Consider the following 17,216-nt stretch of genomic DNA (forward strand, 5'->3'; position numbering starts at 1 on the left):
CTAAATATCATAGGCTTCAGTATAGAGAATATTTACCGAAAAACTCAATATTTTCGTAGGTGTTAGCACATAGATTTTTAGAAAAATTCAAAATTATGACAATATTGTTTTAATGCATAGTTGCATCCTGAAGTAACATATGATGAAGATCGAAAAGGTTTAGAACCTTTGTTGTCTCCGTTTCTGTAGAGAATAATGATTTTATAGTGGTTAGTCCACTAATTTCGGAAGTATTATGAAGTTGTACTAAAATAATTGATAAAAGATTTAAACAATGCCCATGTACATTGAAATACGGTTAAATATATATTAATAAAAATGTAGAGTGTGTTTAGAAATTATAAAACACCACTAAAGATCACGGGCTTCAGTATATATAGCATTTACTGAAAAACTCAATATTTTCGTAGGGGTTAACACATATATTTTAAGAAAAATTCAAAAATATGAAAATACTGTTTTAATGCATAGTTGCATCCTGCACTAACATATGATGAAGGTCGAAAAGATTTGGAACCTTTGTTGTCTCCGTTTCTCTATAGAATAGCGATTTTATAGTGGTTAGTCCACCAATTTTGGGAGTATTATAAAGTTTTACTAAATTAAAAAATAAAAAATTAAAACATACTCATGTACCATTAAAGAGAGGTTAATATACATTAATACAAATTTAGAATGTATTTTGAAACTTAAAAACAACACTAAAGATCATAGGCTTCAATATAGAGAATATTTACCGAAAAACTCAATATTGCGTAGGGGTTAACACATAGATTTTGTGAAAAATTCAAAAATATGACAATATTGTTTTAATGCATAGTTGCATCATGCACTAACATATTATGAAGGTCAAAGAGGTTTTGAACCTTTGTTGTCTCCATTTCTCTAGAGAATAGCAATTTTATAGTGGTTATTTCACCAATTTCAGGAGTATTACGAAGTTTTACTAAATTATTTGATAAAAAATTAAAACAGTGCCCATGTACCATGAAAGAGAGTTGAATATACATTAATACAAATAGAGAATGAATTTTGAAACTTTAAAACAACACTAAAGATCATAGGCTTAAGTATAGAGAATATTTAACGAAAAACTCAATATTTTCGTAGGTGTTAACACATAGATGTTGAGAAAAATTCAAAATTATGACAATATTGTTTTAATGCATAGTATCAACCTCAATTAACATATGATGAAGGTCGAAGAGGTTTTGAAACTTTTGTTGTATCCGTTTCTCTAGAGAATAGCGATTTTAAAGGGGTTAGTCTACCAATTTCGGGAGTATTATGAAGTTTTACTAAATTAATTGATAAAAAATTAAAACGATACCTATTTAACATGAAAGAGAGTTTAATATACATTAATACTAATAGAGAATGTGTTTATTAATTTTAAAACAACACTACAGATCATTAGCTTCAGTATATAGAGCATTTACCGAAAAACTCAATATTTTCGTAGGAGTTAACACATAGATTTTGAGAAAAATTCAAAAATATGAAAATACTGTTTTAATGCATAGTTGCATCCTGCACTAACATATGATGAAGGTCGAAATGGTTTGGAACATTTGTTGTCTCCGTTTCTATAGGGAATAGCGATTTTATAGTGGTTAGTCCACTAATTTCCGGAGTATTATGAAGTTTTACTAAATTAATTTAGAAAAAAATAAAACGATACCCATGTACCATGAAAGAAAGTTTAATATACACCAATACAATTTTTGAATGTATTCAGAAACTTTAAAACAACACTAAAGATATTTACCGAAAAACTCAATATTTTCATAGGGGTTAACACATAGATTTTGAGAAAAATTCAAAAATATGACAATGTTGTTTTAATGCATAGTTACATCATGCACTAACATATGATGAAGGTCAAAGAGGTATTGAACCTTTGTTGTCTCTATTTTTCTAGAGAATAGCGACTTTATATTGGTTAGTCCACGAATTTCAGAAGTATTACGAAGTTTTACTAAATTATTGGATAAAAAATTAAAACGATGCTCATGTACCATGAAAGAGAGTTGAATATACATTAATACAAATATAGAATGAATTTTGAAACTTTGAAACAACACTAAAGATCATAGGCTTCAGTATAGAGAATATTTACCGAAAAACTCAATATTTTCGTAGGTGTTAACACATAGATTTTTAGAAAAATTAAAAAATTATGATAATATTGTTTTAATGCATAGTTGCATCCCGAAGTAACATATGATGAAGGTCGAAGAGGTTTAGAACCTTTGTTGTCTCCGTTTCTCTAGAGAATACTGATTTTATAGTGGTTAGTCCACCAATTTCGGGAGTATTATGAAGTTGTACTTAAATAATTGATAAACGATTTAAACAATGCCCATGTACATTAAAATAGAGTTAAATATATATTAATAAAAATGTAGAGTGTGTTTAGAAATTGTAAAACACCACTAAAGATCACGGGTTTCAGTATATATAGCATTTACCGAAAAGTCAATATTTTGTAGGGATTAACACATAGATTTTGAGAAAAATTCAAAAAATATGAAAATACTTTTTTAATGCATAGTTGCATCCTGCACTAACATATGATGAAGGTCGAAAAGTTTGGTACCTTTGTTGTCTCCGTTTCTCTAGAGAATAGCGATTTTATAGTGGTTAGTCCACCAATTTCGGGAGTATTATGAAGTTTTACTAAATTAATTGATAAAAAAATTAAAACGATACCCATGTACCATGAAAGAGAGTTTAATAAACATTAATACAAATTTGTAATGTATTTTGAAACTTTAAAACAATACTAAAGATATTTACCGAAAAACTCAATATTTTGTTAGGGCAACACATTGATTTTGGAAAAAATTAAAAAATAGGACAATGTTGTTTTAATGCATAGTTGCATCATGCACTAACATATGATGAAGGTCAAAGAGGTATTGAACCTTTTTGTCACTATTTCTCTAGAGAATAGCGATTTTATATTGGTTACTCCACCAATTTCGGGAGTATTACGAAGTTTTACTAAATTATTGGATAAAAAATTAAAACGATGCCCATGTACCAGGACAGGGAGTTGATTATACATTAATACAAATATAGAAGGAATTTTGAAACTTTAAAACAACACTAAAGATCATAGGCTTCAGTATAGAAAATATTTACCGAAAAACTCAATATTTTCGTAGGTGTTAACACATAGATTTTTAGAAAAATTCAAAATTATGGAAACATTGTTTTAATGCATAGTTGCATCCTGAACTAACATATGATAAAGGTCGAAGAGGTTTAGAACCTTTGTTGTCTCCGTTTCTCTTGAGAATACTGATTTTATAGTGGTTAATCCACTAATTTCGGGAGTATTATGAAGTTGTACTAAAATAATTGATAAACGATTTAAACAATGCCCATGTACATTAAATATGTATATATTAATATAAATGTAGAGTGTGTTTAGAACTTAGAAAACACCACTAAAGATCATGGGCTTCAGTATATAGAACATTTACCGAAAAACTCAATATTTTCGTTGGGGTTAACACATAGATTTTGCGAAAAATTCAAAAATATGAAAATAATGTTTTAACGCATAGTTGCATCATGCACTAACATATGATGAAGGTCGAAAAGGTTTGAAACCTTTGTTGTCTCCGTTTCTTTAGAGAATAGCGATTTTATAGTGGTTAGTCCACCAATTTTGGGAGTATATGAAGTTTTACTAAATTAATTGATAAAAAGTTAAAACGATACCCATGTACCATGAAAGAGGGTTTAATATACATTAATACAAATTTAGAATGTATTTTGAAACTTTAAAACAACAATAAATATCATAGGCTTCAGTATAGAGAATATTTACCGAAAAACTCAATATTACGTAGGGGTTAATACATAGATTTTGTGAAATATTCAAAAATATGACAATGTTATTTTAATGCATAGTTGCATCATGCACTAACATATTATGAAGGTCAAAGACGTTTTGAACCTTTGTTGTCTTCATTTCTCTAGAGAATAGCAATTTTATAGTGGGTATTCCACCAATTTCAGGAGTATTACGAAGTTTTACTAAATTATTTGATAAAAAATTAAAACAATGCCCCTGTATCATCAAAAAGAGTTGAATATACATTAATACAAATATAGAATGAATTTTGAAACTGTAAAACAATACTAAAGATCATAGGCTTAAGTATAGAGAATATTTACCAAAAAACTCAATATTTTCGTAGGTGTTAACACATAGATTTTGAGAAAAATTCAAAATTATGACAATATTGTTTTAATGCATAGTTTTATCCTCAACTAACATATGATGAAGGTCGAAGAGGTTTCGAACTTTTGTTGTCTCCGTTTCTCTAGAGAATAGCGATTTAATAGTGGTTAGTCTACCAATTTCGGAAGTATTATGAAGTTTTTCTAAATTAATTGATAAAAATTAAAACGATACCTATTTAACATGAAAGAGAGTTTAATATACATTAATACTAATTTAGAATGTATTTTGAAACTTTAAAACAACACTTAAGATATTTACCAAAATATAGTGGTTAACACATAGATTTTGAAAATAATTCAAAAATATGACAATGTTGTTTTAATGCATAGTTGTATCATGCACTATCATATGATGAAGGTCAAAGAGATATTGAACCTTTGTTGTCGCTATTTCTCTAGAGAATAGCGATTTTATATTGGTTAGTCCACCAATTTCGGGAGTATTACGAAGTTTTACTAAAATATTGGATAAAAAACTAAAACGATGCCAATGTACCATGAAAGAGAGTTGAATATACATTAATACAAATATAGAATTAATTTTGAAACTTCAACACTAAAGATCATAGGCTTCAGTATAGAGAATATTTACCGAAAAGCTCAATATTTTCGTAGGTGTTAACACATAGATTTTTAGAAAAATTCAAAATTATGACAACATTGTTTTAATGCATAGTTGCATCCTGAACAAACATATGATGAAGGTCGAAGAGGTTTAGAACCTTTGTTGTCTCCGTTTCTCTAGAGAATACTGATTTTATGCTGGTTAGTCCACCAATTTCGGGAGTATTATGAAGTTGCACTAAAATAATTGATAACTGATTTAAAAAATCCCCATGTACATTAAATATATATATTAATAAAAATGTAGAGTGTGTTTAGAAATTATAAAACACCACTAAAGATCATGGGCTTTAGTATATAGAGCATTTACCGAAAACTCAATATTTTCGTAGGGTTTAACACATAGATTTTGAGAAAAATTCAAAAATAGGAAATAATGCTTTAACGCATAGTTGCATCATGCACTAACATATGCTGAAGGTTGAAAAGTTTTGGAACCTTTGTTGTCTCTGTTTCTCTAGAGAATAGCGATTTTATAGTGGTTAGTCCACCAATCTTGGGAGTATTATGAAGTTTTACTAAATTAATTGATAAAAAATTAAAACTATACCCATGTACCATGAAAGAGAGTTTGATCATTGATACAAATTTAGAATGTATTTTGAAACTTTTAAACAACACTAAAGATCATAGGCTTTTGTATAGAGAATATTTAACGAAAAACTCAATATTGCGTAGGGGTTAATACATAGATTTTGTGAAAATTTCAAAAATATGACAATGTTGTTTTAATGGATAGTTGCATCATGCACTAACATATTATGAAGGTCAAAGAGGTTTTGAACCTTTGTTGTCTTCATTTCTCTAGAGAATAGCGATTTTATAGTGGGTATTTCACCAATTTTGGCAGTATTACGAAGTTTTACTAAATTATTTGATAAAAAATTAAAACAATGCCCATGTACCATGAAAGAGAGTTGAATATACATTACTACAAATATATAATTAATTGTGAAACTTTAAAACAACACTAAAGATCATAGGCTTAAGTATAGAGAATATTTACCGAAAAACTCAATATTTTCGTAGGTGTTAACACATAGATTTTGAGAAAAATTCAAAATTATGAAAATATTGTTTTAATGCATAGTATCAACCTCAATTAACATATGATGAAGGTCGAAGAGGTTTGAAACTTTTGTTGTATCCGTTTCTCTAGAGAATAGCGATTTTAAAGGGGTTAGTCTACCAATTTCGGGAGTATTATGAAGTTTTACTAAATTAATTGATAAAAAATTAAAACGATACCTATTTAACATGAAAGAGAGTTTAATATACATTAATACTAATAGAGAATGTGTTTATTAATTTTAAAACAACACTACAGATCATTAGCTTCAGTATATAGAGCATTTACCGAAAAACTCAATATTTTCGTAGGAGTTAACACATAGATTTTGAGAAAAATTCAAAAATATGAAAATACTGTTTTAATGCATAGTTGCATCCTGCACTAACATATGATGAAGGTCGAAATGGTTTGGAACATTTGTTGTCTCCGTTTCTATAGGGAATAGCGATTTTATAGTGGTTAGTCCACTAATTTCCGGAGTATTATGAAGTTTTACTAAATTAATTTAGAAAAAAATAAAACGATACCCATGTACCATGAAAGAAAGTTTAATATACACCAATACAATTTTTGAATGTATTCAGAAACTTTAAAACAACACTAAAGATATTTACCGAAAAACTCAATATTTTCATAGGGGTTAACACATAGATTTTGAGAAAAATTCAAAAATATGACAATGTTGTTTTAATGCATAGTTACATCATGCACTAACATATGATGAAGGTCAAAGAGGTATTGAACCTTTGTTGTCTCTATTTTTCTAGAGAATAGCGACTTTATATTGGTTAGTCCACGAATTTCAGAAGTATTACGAAGTTTTACTAAATTATTGGATAAAAAATTAAAACGATGCTCATGTACCATGAAAGAGAGTTGAATATACATTAATACAAATATAGAATGAATTTTGAAACTTTGAAACAACACTAAAGATCATAGGCTTCAGTATAGAGAATATTTACCGAAAAACTCAATATTTTCGTAGGTGTTAACACATAGATTTTTAGAAAAAATTAAAAAATTATGATAATATTGTTTTAATGCATAGTTGCATCCCGAAGTAACATATGATGAAGGTCGAAGAGGTTTAGAACCTTTGTTGTCTCCGTTTCTCTAGAGAATACTGATTTTATAGTGGTTAGTCCACCAATTTCGGGAGTATTATGAAGTTGTACTTAAATAATTGATAAACGATTTAAACAATGCCCATGTACATTAAAATAGAGTTAAATATATATTAATAAAAATGTAGAGTGTGTTTAGAAATTGTAAAACACCACTAAAGATCACGGGTTTCAGTATATATAGCATTTACCGAAAAGTCAATATTTTTGTAGGGATTAACACATAGATTTTGAGAAAAATTCAAAAAATATGAAAATACTTTTTTAATGCATAGTTGCATCCTGCACTAACATATGATGAAGGTCGAAAAGTTTGGTACCTTTGTTGTCTCCGTTTCTCTAGAGAATAGCGATTTTATAGTGGTTAGTCCACCAATTTCGGGAGTATTATGAAGTTTTACTAAATTAATTGATAAAAAAATTAAAACGATACCCATGTACCATGAAAGAGAGTTTAATAAACATTAATACAAATTTGTAATGTATTTTGAAACTTTAAAACAATACTAAAGATATTTACCGAAAAACTCAATATTTTGTTAGGGCAACACATTGATTTTGGAAAAAATTAAAAAATAGGACAATGTTGTTTTAATGCATAGTTGCATCATGCACTAACATATGATGAAGGTCAAAGAGGTATTGAACCTTTTTGTCACTATTTCTCTAGAGAATAGCGATTTTATATTGGTTACTCCACCAATTTCGGGAGTATTACGAAGTTTTACTAAATTATTGGATAAAAAATTAAAACGATGCCCATGTACCAGGACAGGGAGTTGATTATACATTAATACAAATATAGAAGGAATTTTGAAACTTTAAAACAACACTAAAGATCATAGGCTTCAGTATAGAAAATATTTACCGAAAAACTCAATATTTTCGTAGGTGTTAACACATAGATTTTTAGAAAAATTCAAAATTATGGAAACATTGTTTTAATGCATAGTTGCATCCTGAACTAACATATGATAAAGGTCGAAGAGGTTTAGAACCTTTGTTGTCTCCGTTTCTCTGAGAATACTGATTTTATAGTGGTTAATCCACTAATTTCGGGAGTATTATGAAGTTGTACTAAAATAATTGATAAACGATTTAAACAATGCCCATGTACATTAAATATGTATATATTAATATAAATGTAGAGTGTGTTTAGAACTTAGAAAACACCACTAAAGATCATGGGCTTCAGTATATAGAACATTTACCGAAAAACTCAATATTTTCGTTGGGGTTAACACATAGATTTTGCGAAAAATTCAAAAATATGAAAATAATGTTTTAACGCATAGTTGCATCCTGCACTAACATATGATGAAGGTCGAAAAGGTTTGAAACCTTTGTTGTCTCCGTTTCTTTAGAGAATAGCGATTTTATAGTGGTTAGTCCACCAATTTTGGGAGTATATGAAGTTTTACTAAATTAATTGATAAAAAGTTAAAACGATACCCATGTACCATGAAAGAGGGTTTAATATACATTAATACAAATTTAGAATGTATTTTGAAACTTTAAAACAACAATAAATATCATAGGCTTCAGTATAGAGAATATTTACCGAAAAACTCAATATTACGTAGGGGTTAATACATAGATTTTGTGAAATATTCAAAAATATGACAATGTTATTTTAATGCATAGTTGCATCATGCACTAACATATTATGAAGGTCAAAGACGTTTTGAACCTTTGTTGTCTTCATTTCTCTAGAGAATAGCAATTTTATAGTGGGTATTCCACCAATTTCAGGAGTATTACAAAGTTTTACTAAATTATTTGATAAAAAATTAAAACAATGCCCCTGTATCATCAAAAAGAGTTGAATATACATTAATACAAATATAGAATGAATTTTGAAACTGTAAAACAATACTAAAGATCATAGGCTTAAGTATAGAGAATATTTACCAAAAAACTCAATATTTTCGTAGGTGTTAACACATAGATTTTGAGAAAAATTCAAAATTATGACAATATTGTTTTAATGCATAGTTTTATCCTCAACTAACATATGATGAAGGTCGAAGAGGTTTCGAACTTTTGTTGTCTCCGTTTCTCTAGAGAATAGCGATTTAATAGTGGTTAGTCTACCAATTTCGGAAGTATTATGAAGTTTTTCTAAATTAATTGATAAAAATTAAAACGATACCTATTTAACATGAAAGAGAGTTTAATATACATTAATACTAATTTAGAATGTATTTTGAAACTTTAAAACAACACTTAAGATATTTACCAAAATATAGTGGTTAACACATAGATTTTGAAAATAATTCAAAAATATGACAATGTTGTTTTAATGCATAGTTGTATCATGCACTATCATATGATGAAGGTCAAAGAGATATTGAACCTTTGTTGTCGCTATTTCTCTAGAGAATAGCGATTTTATATTGGTTAGTCCACCAATTTCGGGAGTATTACGAAGTTTTACTAAAATATTGGATAAAAAACTAAAACGATGCCAATGTACCATGAAAGAGAGTTGAATATACATTAATACAAATATAGAATTAATTTTGAAACTTCAACACTAAAGATCATAGGCTTCAGTATAGAGAATATTTACCGAAAAGCTCAATATTTTCGTAGGTGTTAACACATAGATTTTTAGAAAAATTCAAAATTATGACAACATTGTTTTAATGCATAGTTGCATCCTGAACAAACATATGATGAAGGTCGAAGAGGTTTAGAACCTTTGTTGTCTCCGTTTCTCTAGAGAATACTGATTTTATGCTGGTTAGTCCACCAATTTCGGGAGTATTATGAAGTTGCACTAAAATAATTGATAACTGATTTAAAAAATCCCCATGTACATTAAATATATATATTAATAAAAATGTAGAGTGTGTTTAGAAATTATAAAACACCACTAAAGATCATGGGCTTTAGTATATAGAGCATTTACCGAAAACTCAATATTTTCGTAGGGTTTAACACATAGATTTTGAGAAAAATTCAAAAATAGGAAATAATGCTTTAACGCATAGTTGCATCATGCACTAACATATGCTGAAGGTTGAAAAGTTTTGGAACCTTTGTTGTCTCTGTTTCTCTAGAGAATAGCGATTTTATAGTGGTTAGTCCACCAATCTTGGGAGTATTATGAAGTTTTACTAAATTAATTGATAAAAAATTAAAACTATACCCATGTACCATGAAAGAGAGTTTGATCATTGATACAAATTTAGAATGTATTTTGAAACTTTTAAACAACACTAAAGATCATAGGCTTTAGTATAGAGAATATTTAACGAAAAACTCAATATTGCGTAGGGGTTAATACATAGATTTTGTGAAAATTTCAAAAATATGACAATGTTGTTTTAATGGATAGTTGCATCATGCACTAACATATTATGAAGGTCAAAGAGGTTTTGAACCTTTGTTGTCTTCATTTCTCTAGAGAATAGCGATTTTATAGTGGGTATTTCACCAATTTTGGCAGTATTACGAAGTTTTACTAAATTATTTGATAAAAAATTAAAACAATGCCCATGTACCATGAAAGAGAGTTGAATATACATTACTACAAATATATAATTAATTGTGAAACTTTAAAACAACACTAAAGATCATAGGCTTAAGTATAGAGAATATTTACCGAAAAACTCAATATTTTCGTAGGTGTTAACACATAGATTTTGAGAAAAATTCAAAATTATGAAAATATTGTTTTAATGCATAGTATCAACCTCAATTAACATATGATGAAGGTCGAAGAGGTTTGAAACTTTTGTTGTATCCGTTTCTCTAGAGAATAGCGATTTTATAGGGGTTAGTCTACCAATTTCGGGAGTATTATGAAGTTTTACTAAATTAATTGATAAAAAATTAAAACGATACCTATTTAACATGAAAGAGAGTTTAATATACATTAATACTAATTTAGAATGTATTTTGAAACTTTAAAACAATACTAAAGATATTTACCGAAAAACTCAATATTTTCATAGGGGTTAACACATAGATTTTGAGAAAAATTTAATCATATGCCAATGTTGTTTTAATGCACAGTTGTATTATGCACTAACATATGATGAAGGTCAAAGAGGTATTGAACCTTTGTTGTCTCTATTTCTCTAGAGGATAGCGATTTATATTTGTTAATCTACCAATTTCGAGAGTATTACGAAGTTTTACTAAATTATTGGATAAAAAATTAAAACGATGCTCATGTACTATGAAAGAGAGTTTAATATACATTAATACAAATATAGAATGAATTTCAAAACTTTAAAACAACACTAAAGATCATAGGCTTTAGTATAGAGAATATGTACCGAAAAAACTCAATATTTTTGTTGGTGTTATAACACATAGATTTTTAGAAAAATTCAAAATTATGACAATATTGTTTTAATGCATATTTTCATCATGAACTAACATATGATGAAGGTCGAAATGGTTTGGAACCTTTGTTGTCTCCGTTTCTCTAGAGAATAGCGATTTTATAGTGGTTAGTCCACCAATTTCGGGAGTATTACAAAGTTTTACTAAATTATTTGATAAAAAATTGAAACGATATCCATGTACCATGAAAGAGAGTTGAATATACATTAATAAAAATATAGAATGAATTTTGAAACTTTAAAACAACACTAAATATCATAGGCTTCAGTATAGAGAATATTTACCGAAAAACTCAATATTTTCGTAGGTGTTAACACATAGATTTTGAGAAAAATTCAAAATTATGAAAATATTGTTTTAATGCATAGTTTCATCCTGAACTAACATATGATGAAGGTCGAAGAGGTTTGGAACATTTGTTGTCTCCGTTTCTATAAAAAATAGCGATTTTATACTGGTTAGTCCACCAATTTCGGAAATATTATGAAGTTGTACTAAATTAATGTATAAATGATTTAAACTATTCCCATGTACATTGAAATAGAGTTAAAAATATATTAATACAAATGTAGAGTGTGTTTAGAAAATTTAAAACACCACTAAAGATCATGGGCTTCAGTATACATAGCATTTACCGAAAAACACAATATTTCGTAGGGGTTAACACATAGACTTTGTGAAAAATTCAAAAATATGACAATACTGTTTTAATGCATAGTTGCATCATGCACTAACATGTGATGAAGGTCAAAGAGGTTTTGATCCTTTGTTGTCTCCATTTCACTAGAGAATAGCGATTTTATAGTGGTTAGTCTACCAATTTTGGGAGTATTACGAAGTTTTACTAAATTATTTGATAAAAAAATAAAACGATGCCCATGTACCATGGAAGAGAGTTGAATATACATTAATACAAATATAGAATGAATTTTGAAACTTTAAAACAACACTAAAGATCATAGGCTTCAGTATAGAGAATATTTACTGAAAAAGTCAATATATTCGTAGGTGCTAACACATAGGTTTTGAGAAAAATCAAAATTATGAAAATATTGTTTTAATGCAGAGTTTCATCCTGAACTAACATATGATGAATGTCGAAGAGGTTTGGAACCTTTGTTGTCTCCGATTCTCTAGAAAATACCGAATTTATAGTGGTTAGTCCACCAATTTCAGAAATATTGTGACATTGTACTAAGTTAATTGACAAACGATTTAAACTATGCCCATGTACATTGAAATAGAGTTAGATATAAATTAATACAAATGTAAAGTGTGTTTAGAAATTTTAAAACACCAATAAAGATCATGGACTTCAGTATATAAAACATTTACCGAACAACTCAATATTTTCGTAGGGGTTGTTAACACATAGATTTTGAGAAACATTTAAAAATATGAAAATACTGTTTTAATGCATAGTTGCATCATGCACTAACATATGATGTAGGTCGAAATGGTTTGGAACCTTTGTTGTCTCTGTTTCTCTAGAGAATGACAATTTTATAGTGGTTAGTCTACCAATTTCGAGAGTATTATGAAGTTTTACTAAATTAATTGATAAAAAATTAATACGATACTCATGTACCATGAAATAGAGTTTAATATACATTAATACAAATTTAGAATGTATTTTGAAACTTTAAAACAACACTAAAGATATTTACCGAAAACTCAATATTTTCATAGGGGCTAACATATAGATTTTGAGAAAAATTCTAAAATATGACAATGTTGTTTTAATGCATAGTTGCATCATGCACTAACATATGATGAAGGTCAAAGAGGTATTGAACCTTTGTTGTCTCTATTTCTCTAGAAAATAACGATTTTATATTGGTTATTCCACGAATTTCGGGAGTATTACGAAGTTTTACTAAATTATTGGATAAAAAATTAAAACGATGCCCATGTACCATGAAAGAGAGTTGAATATACATTAATAAAAATATAGAATGAATTTTGAAACTTTAAAACAACACTAAAGATCATAGGCTTCAATATAGAGAATATTTACCGAAAAACTCAATATTTTCGTAGGTGTTAACACATAGATTTTTAGAAAAATTCAAAATTATGACAATATTGTTTTAATGCGTAGTTGCATCCTGAAGTAACATATGATGAAGATCAAAAAGGTTTAGAACCTTTGTTGTCTCCGTTTCTGTAGAGAATAATGATTTTATAGTGGTTGTTTTTTTTTTTTTTTGTGCAAACCGCAAATTGATTAAACTAGAATTGGTTCAGAGCATACAATGCCTGTTTGGCTACAGAGTCTGCCCTATCATTGGCAGCTCTAGGGATAAACATAAATTCAATGAAACTGAAAGCATTAGAGAGCGAGAAGATATCATGAAGAATTCCGTAGATCTCCAAAACAAAAGAGTTGCTCCTGATCATCTTGATTAAAGATTGAGAGTCTGAGTGTATCACGGCGGATTCGATTCCATGGTTGAGGGCGAAGATTATGGCTTGTCGAAGAGCCAAAGCTTCCGCCATTAGGGGCGATGAGACAAATGTCTCGGTCGCTGAATGTTGGGATGGTGTGATCGGATCATCAATAATCCAACCAAAACCTGCACAGCCCGTTGAGGGATTCCAGGCAGCGTCCGTGTAGATCGCGAGATGGTTCGGTCGATTTGGATTTGGTTCGAGATTGATCATCCGTGCTGGAGCCGAAGCGGTGTTGGAATGGTTCTGGGCGAGTGTCCACTCTCTGGCGTCTGTCACAGCTTTGAGTATGGTTTCTTCTGGAGTAAAGTCTCTGTGTTGGAAGAGGAGTTGATTTCTAGAGAGCCAAATAGACCATACAATCCAGGCTGAGAGCGTTCCTGCATCTAGACCCACTGGAGGCAGAGATGGTATCCTTCTTGATCTGTCTAGTCCTGAAATTGTGCTCTCCACCAGATTAGCATGAAAAGGTCCTGCTAGAGGAGCTAGGTTCCACACCCTTGTAGCGTATGAGAAGGTAAACAGTGCATGAGTTATTGATTCTTCACCTCTGCATCGTGGGCATTGGTTGGAGAGTGGAATTTGTCTAATAGCGAATTGTTCTCCTACTGGCAGGGCACCATGTAGGGAGTTCCAGATGAAGATCTTTATCTTTTGTGAAGCTTTAAGGTTCCAAACGTTAGCTAGCCAGTCAACCGGCTCTTCTGGAGCCACTGTGGGCAGTGGTAGAACCTCTTCAATAACTGCACGGTATCCAGAGCGAGTTGTGTAGGTCCCTGCGGGATTTTTTAGCCACCATATTGAGTCTTGTGCTCCCTCAATGCTGGTTTTGATTTTCAGGATTTGCTCTTTATGGAAAGGCAGGAGGCGTTCGAGCTTCTCATGGTCCCAGGTAGGAGAATTGTCTTGTAGTAGATCAGATACTCGTAGTGTTTGGAGATGCTCAGGAGGGGGGCCTGTGGGTCTGAGCGTTTCTGAGGAAGATAGCCATGGATCAGTCCACACATTGATTGAAGTCCCTGAGCCTACCATCCAGCCTAGTTGCTTTGCTAAAAGGTCCCTACCTATAAGGATCCCGCGCCAGCCGTGTGAAGCAGAGGTCGCCACTTTACAAGATAAGAAAGAAGAGTCATGGCAGTATTTTCCGAGAAGGCAGCGAGCTAGGAGGCAGGAAGGATTTTTCAGGATTCTCCAGCTGATCTTTGCAAGGAGAGCATCATTAAAAGCGGTAATATCTCTGAAGCCCAAACCCTCTTTTTTCTTTGGCTTTGCCATTTTTGTCCATGAAATCCAGGACATTTTACGTTTGTCAGGTTCATTATCCCACCAAAAACGTGTTAAGATTGATTGAATCTTGTCACAGAGGGTTTGTGGGAGCTTGAAGCATGACATGGAGTGTGTTGGCATCGAAGCCAAGACGCTTTTGAGCATCACCATCTTCCCCGCCTTGGAGAGAAACTTTGTGGACCAGCTAACTGATTTGAGCTTGATTTTGGCCACTATTTCGGCGAATAAATCTGTCTTTTTCCTGCCAAAATTCTCTGGTAGTCCAAGGTATTTTCCAATACCTCCCTCTTTGTCTATTCCCAGTAGCTGTTTCATGAGGTCTCTTGTTGTCTGACTGGTACGTCTAGAGAAATTGATAGAGGATTTTTGTGCATTGATAAGTTGACCCGACACATCTTCATATGTCTTTAGTAGGGTCTTGAGGGCTAGGGCTGTAGTCTTGTTTGCCTTACAGAAAACCATTGTATCATCTGCAAAAAGCAGATGGTTGATGCTAGGGCATTTAGAAGCAATCTTGACTCCTTTTATCTTTCCCCTCCTTTGTGCACTACGGCACATTCCCGAAAGCACCTCGCTGCATAGGATGAACAGGTATGGGGAGAGTGGATCTCCCTGCCTTATACCCCTTTCCGGTTTAACAAAACCCCGGGAAGCTCCATTTATAATGAAGGTGTAGCTGACTGAAGTGATGCACTGCATGATCCAAGTTATCCAAGTAGGATGGAAGCCTAATTTTTGCATGACTTCTTGTATAAAACTCCACTCTAGCCTATCATAGGCTTTGCTCATGTCAGTCTTGATAGCCATAGAGCAGTGGGTTTGAGCATTAGAAGTCTTGAGGTAGTGTAGTACTTCATGTGTTATCAAAACATTATCTGATATTGCCCTTTTTGGAACAAATGCAGATTGAGTTTCAGCAATGGCATTTTGGAGCAGAGGCAGGAGGCGTCTAGTAAGGACTTTTGATATGACTTTGTAATACACATTACATAAAGCGATAGGTCTGTAATCCTGTACCTTTTTGCTTCCCTTCCTTTTGGAATGAGCCTCACATGAGTCTCATTTATGGTTCTCGGCATAACGCCGGATATGAAGAACTCTTGTATTTCTTTGACTATGTCAGCTCCTACTACGCTCCAGTTTGTTTGAAAGAAACAAGCCGAGAAGCCGTCAGGCCCTGGGGCCTTCCCCCCGTTGATTGAGAATAACGCTTCCTTTATCTCTGCACTAGAAGGTAGCGTGATCAGGTACGCGTTCTGTTCATCTGAGACACGCGGTTGGATAGCATCTGAGAGTGTTGCTGACATCAGTTGTGGATCTTGAGTAGTTGCTGTGAACAAATTCTGGAAGTAAGTCACGATAGTACTTGTGATCTCCTCTTCCAAATATACAGGTTCTCCATCTTCTCCTTCTAGCACCGAGAATTTATTCATGGCCTTTCTACTCTTTGTTGAGGCATGGAAAAACCCTGTATTTTTGTCTCCTAGGTTTAGCCAAAGCTGCCTACTTCTTTGCATCCAGAATTCTTCCTCGGCTTTGTAGGCAGCGATGAGCTCAGCATTAAGGTTTCTGAGGAGCTCCTCGTCTGGTTGAGTAGCCACAGTTGCCTCTTCTATCTCTCTTTTGATTCGTTCCAGGTGGGCTTTGCTACATTCCTGTTGTTGTTTTGACCATAGGATGATGGCTGTTCTGCATTTGTCTATTTTCCGTTTCACTTTCAGATGCACATCTTCTGTCCAATTATCTTCCACTATCTTGGAGACTTCTTCATTTTGGTTCAAACGTCTGTCATATCTGAAAATGCTTTTCTTCTTTCTGCGCAGGGGATCGAAGTATGTGACTAGAGGCCTGTGATCAGACCCTTCAAAAACGAAGATACTCGCATCTTCCAGATGGGTAGTCTTCTGCCCAAGTGCTATTGGAGATAGCTCTATCAAGTCTACATCTGACAGTGTGGGTTCCCCTTTTTCCTTTCCACGACAATGGATCACCTTCATGTTGTAGATCATATAAGTCCCCTTCAGAGAGAAACGTTC

The 17,216-nt window shown here is 31.6% G+C and overlaps 1 long non-coding RNA gene across 2 annotated transcripts; it reads left to right on the forward strand.

Moving 5' to 3' along the window:
* The first annotated feature begins 1,485 nt into the window (after nt 1-1,485).
* Nucleotides 1,486-7,427, forward strand: LOC117133781. Of its 2 annotated transcripts, XR_004457799.1 has the most exons (4): nt 1,486-2,142; nt 2,493-3,130; nt 5,179-5,217; nt 6,594-7,427. It is a non-coding gene; the product is annotated as an uncharacterized LOC117133781 (long non-coding RNA). The 2 variants fall into 2 exon arrangements; XR_004457800.1 differs by lacking the exons at nt 2,493-3,130; nt 5,179-5,217.
* Nucleotides 7,428-17,216: the final 9,789 nt, after the last annotated feature.

The sequence above is a fragment of the Brassica rapa genome, chromosome A04 (assembly GCF_000309985.2).
Source record: "Brassica rapa cultivar Chiifu-401-42 chromosome A04, CAAS_Brap_v3.01, whole genome shotgun sequence".
In the NCBI taxonomy this organism is placed as follows: Eukaryota; Viridiplantae; Streptophyta; class Magnoliopsida; order Brassicales; family Brassicaceae; genus Brassica; species Brassica rapa.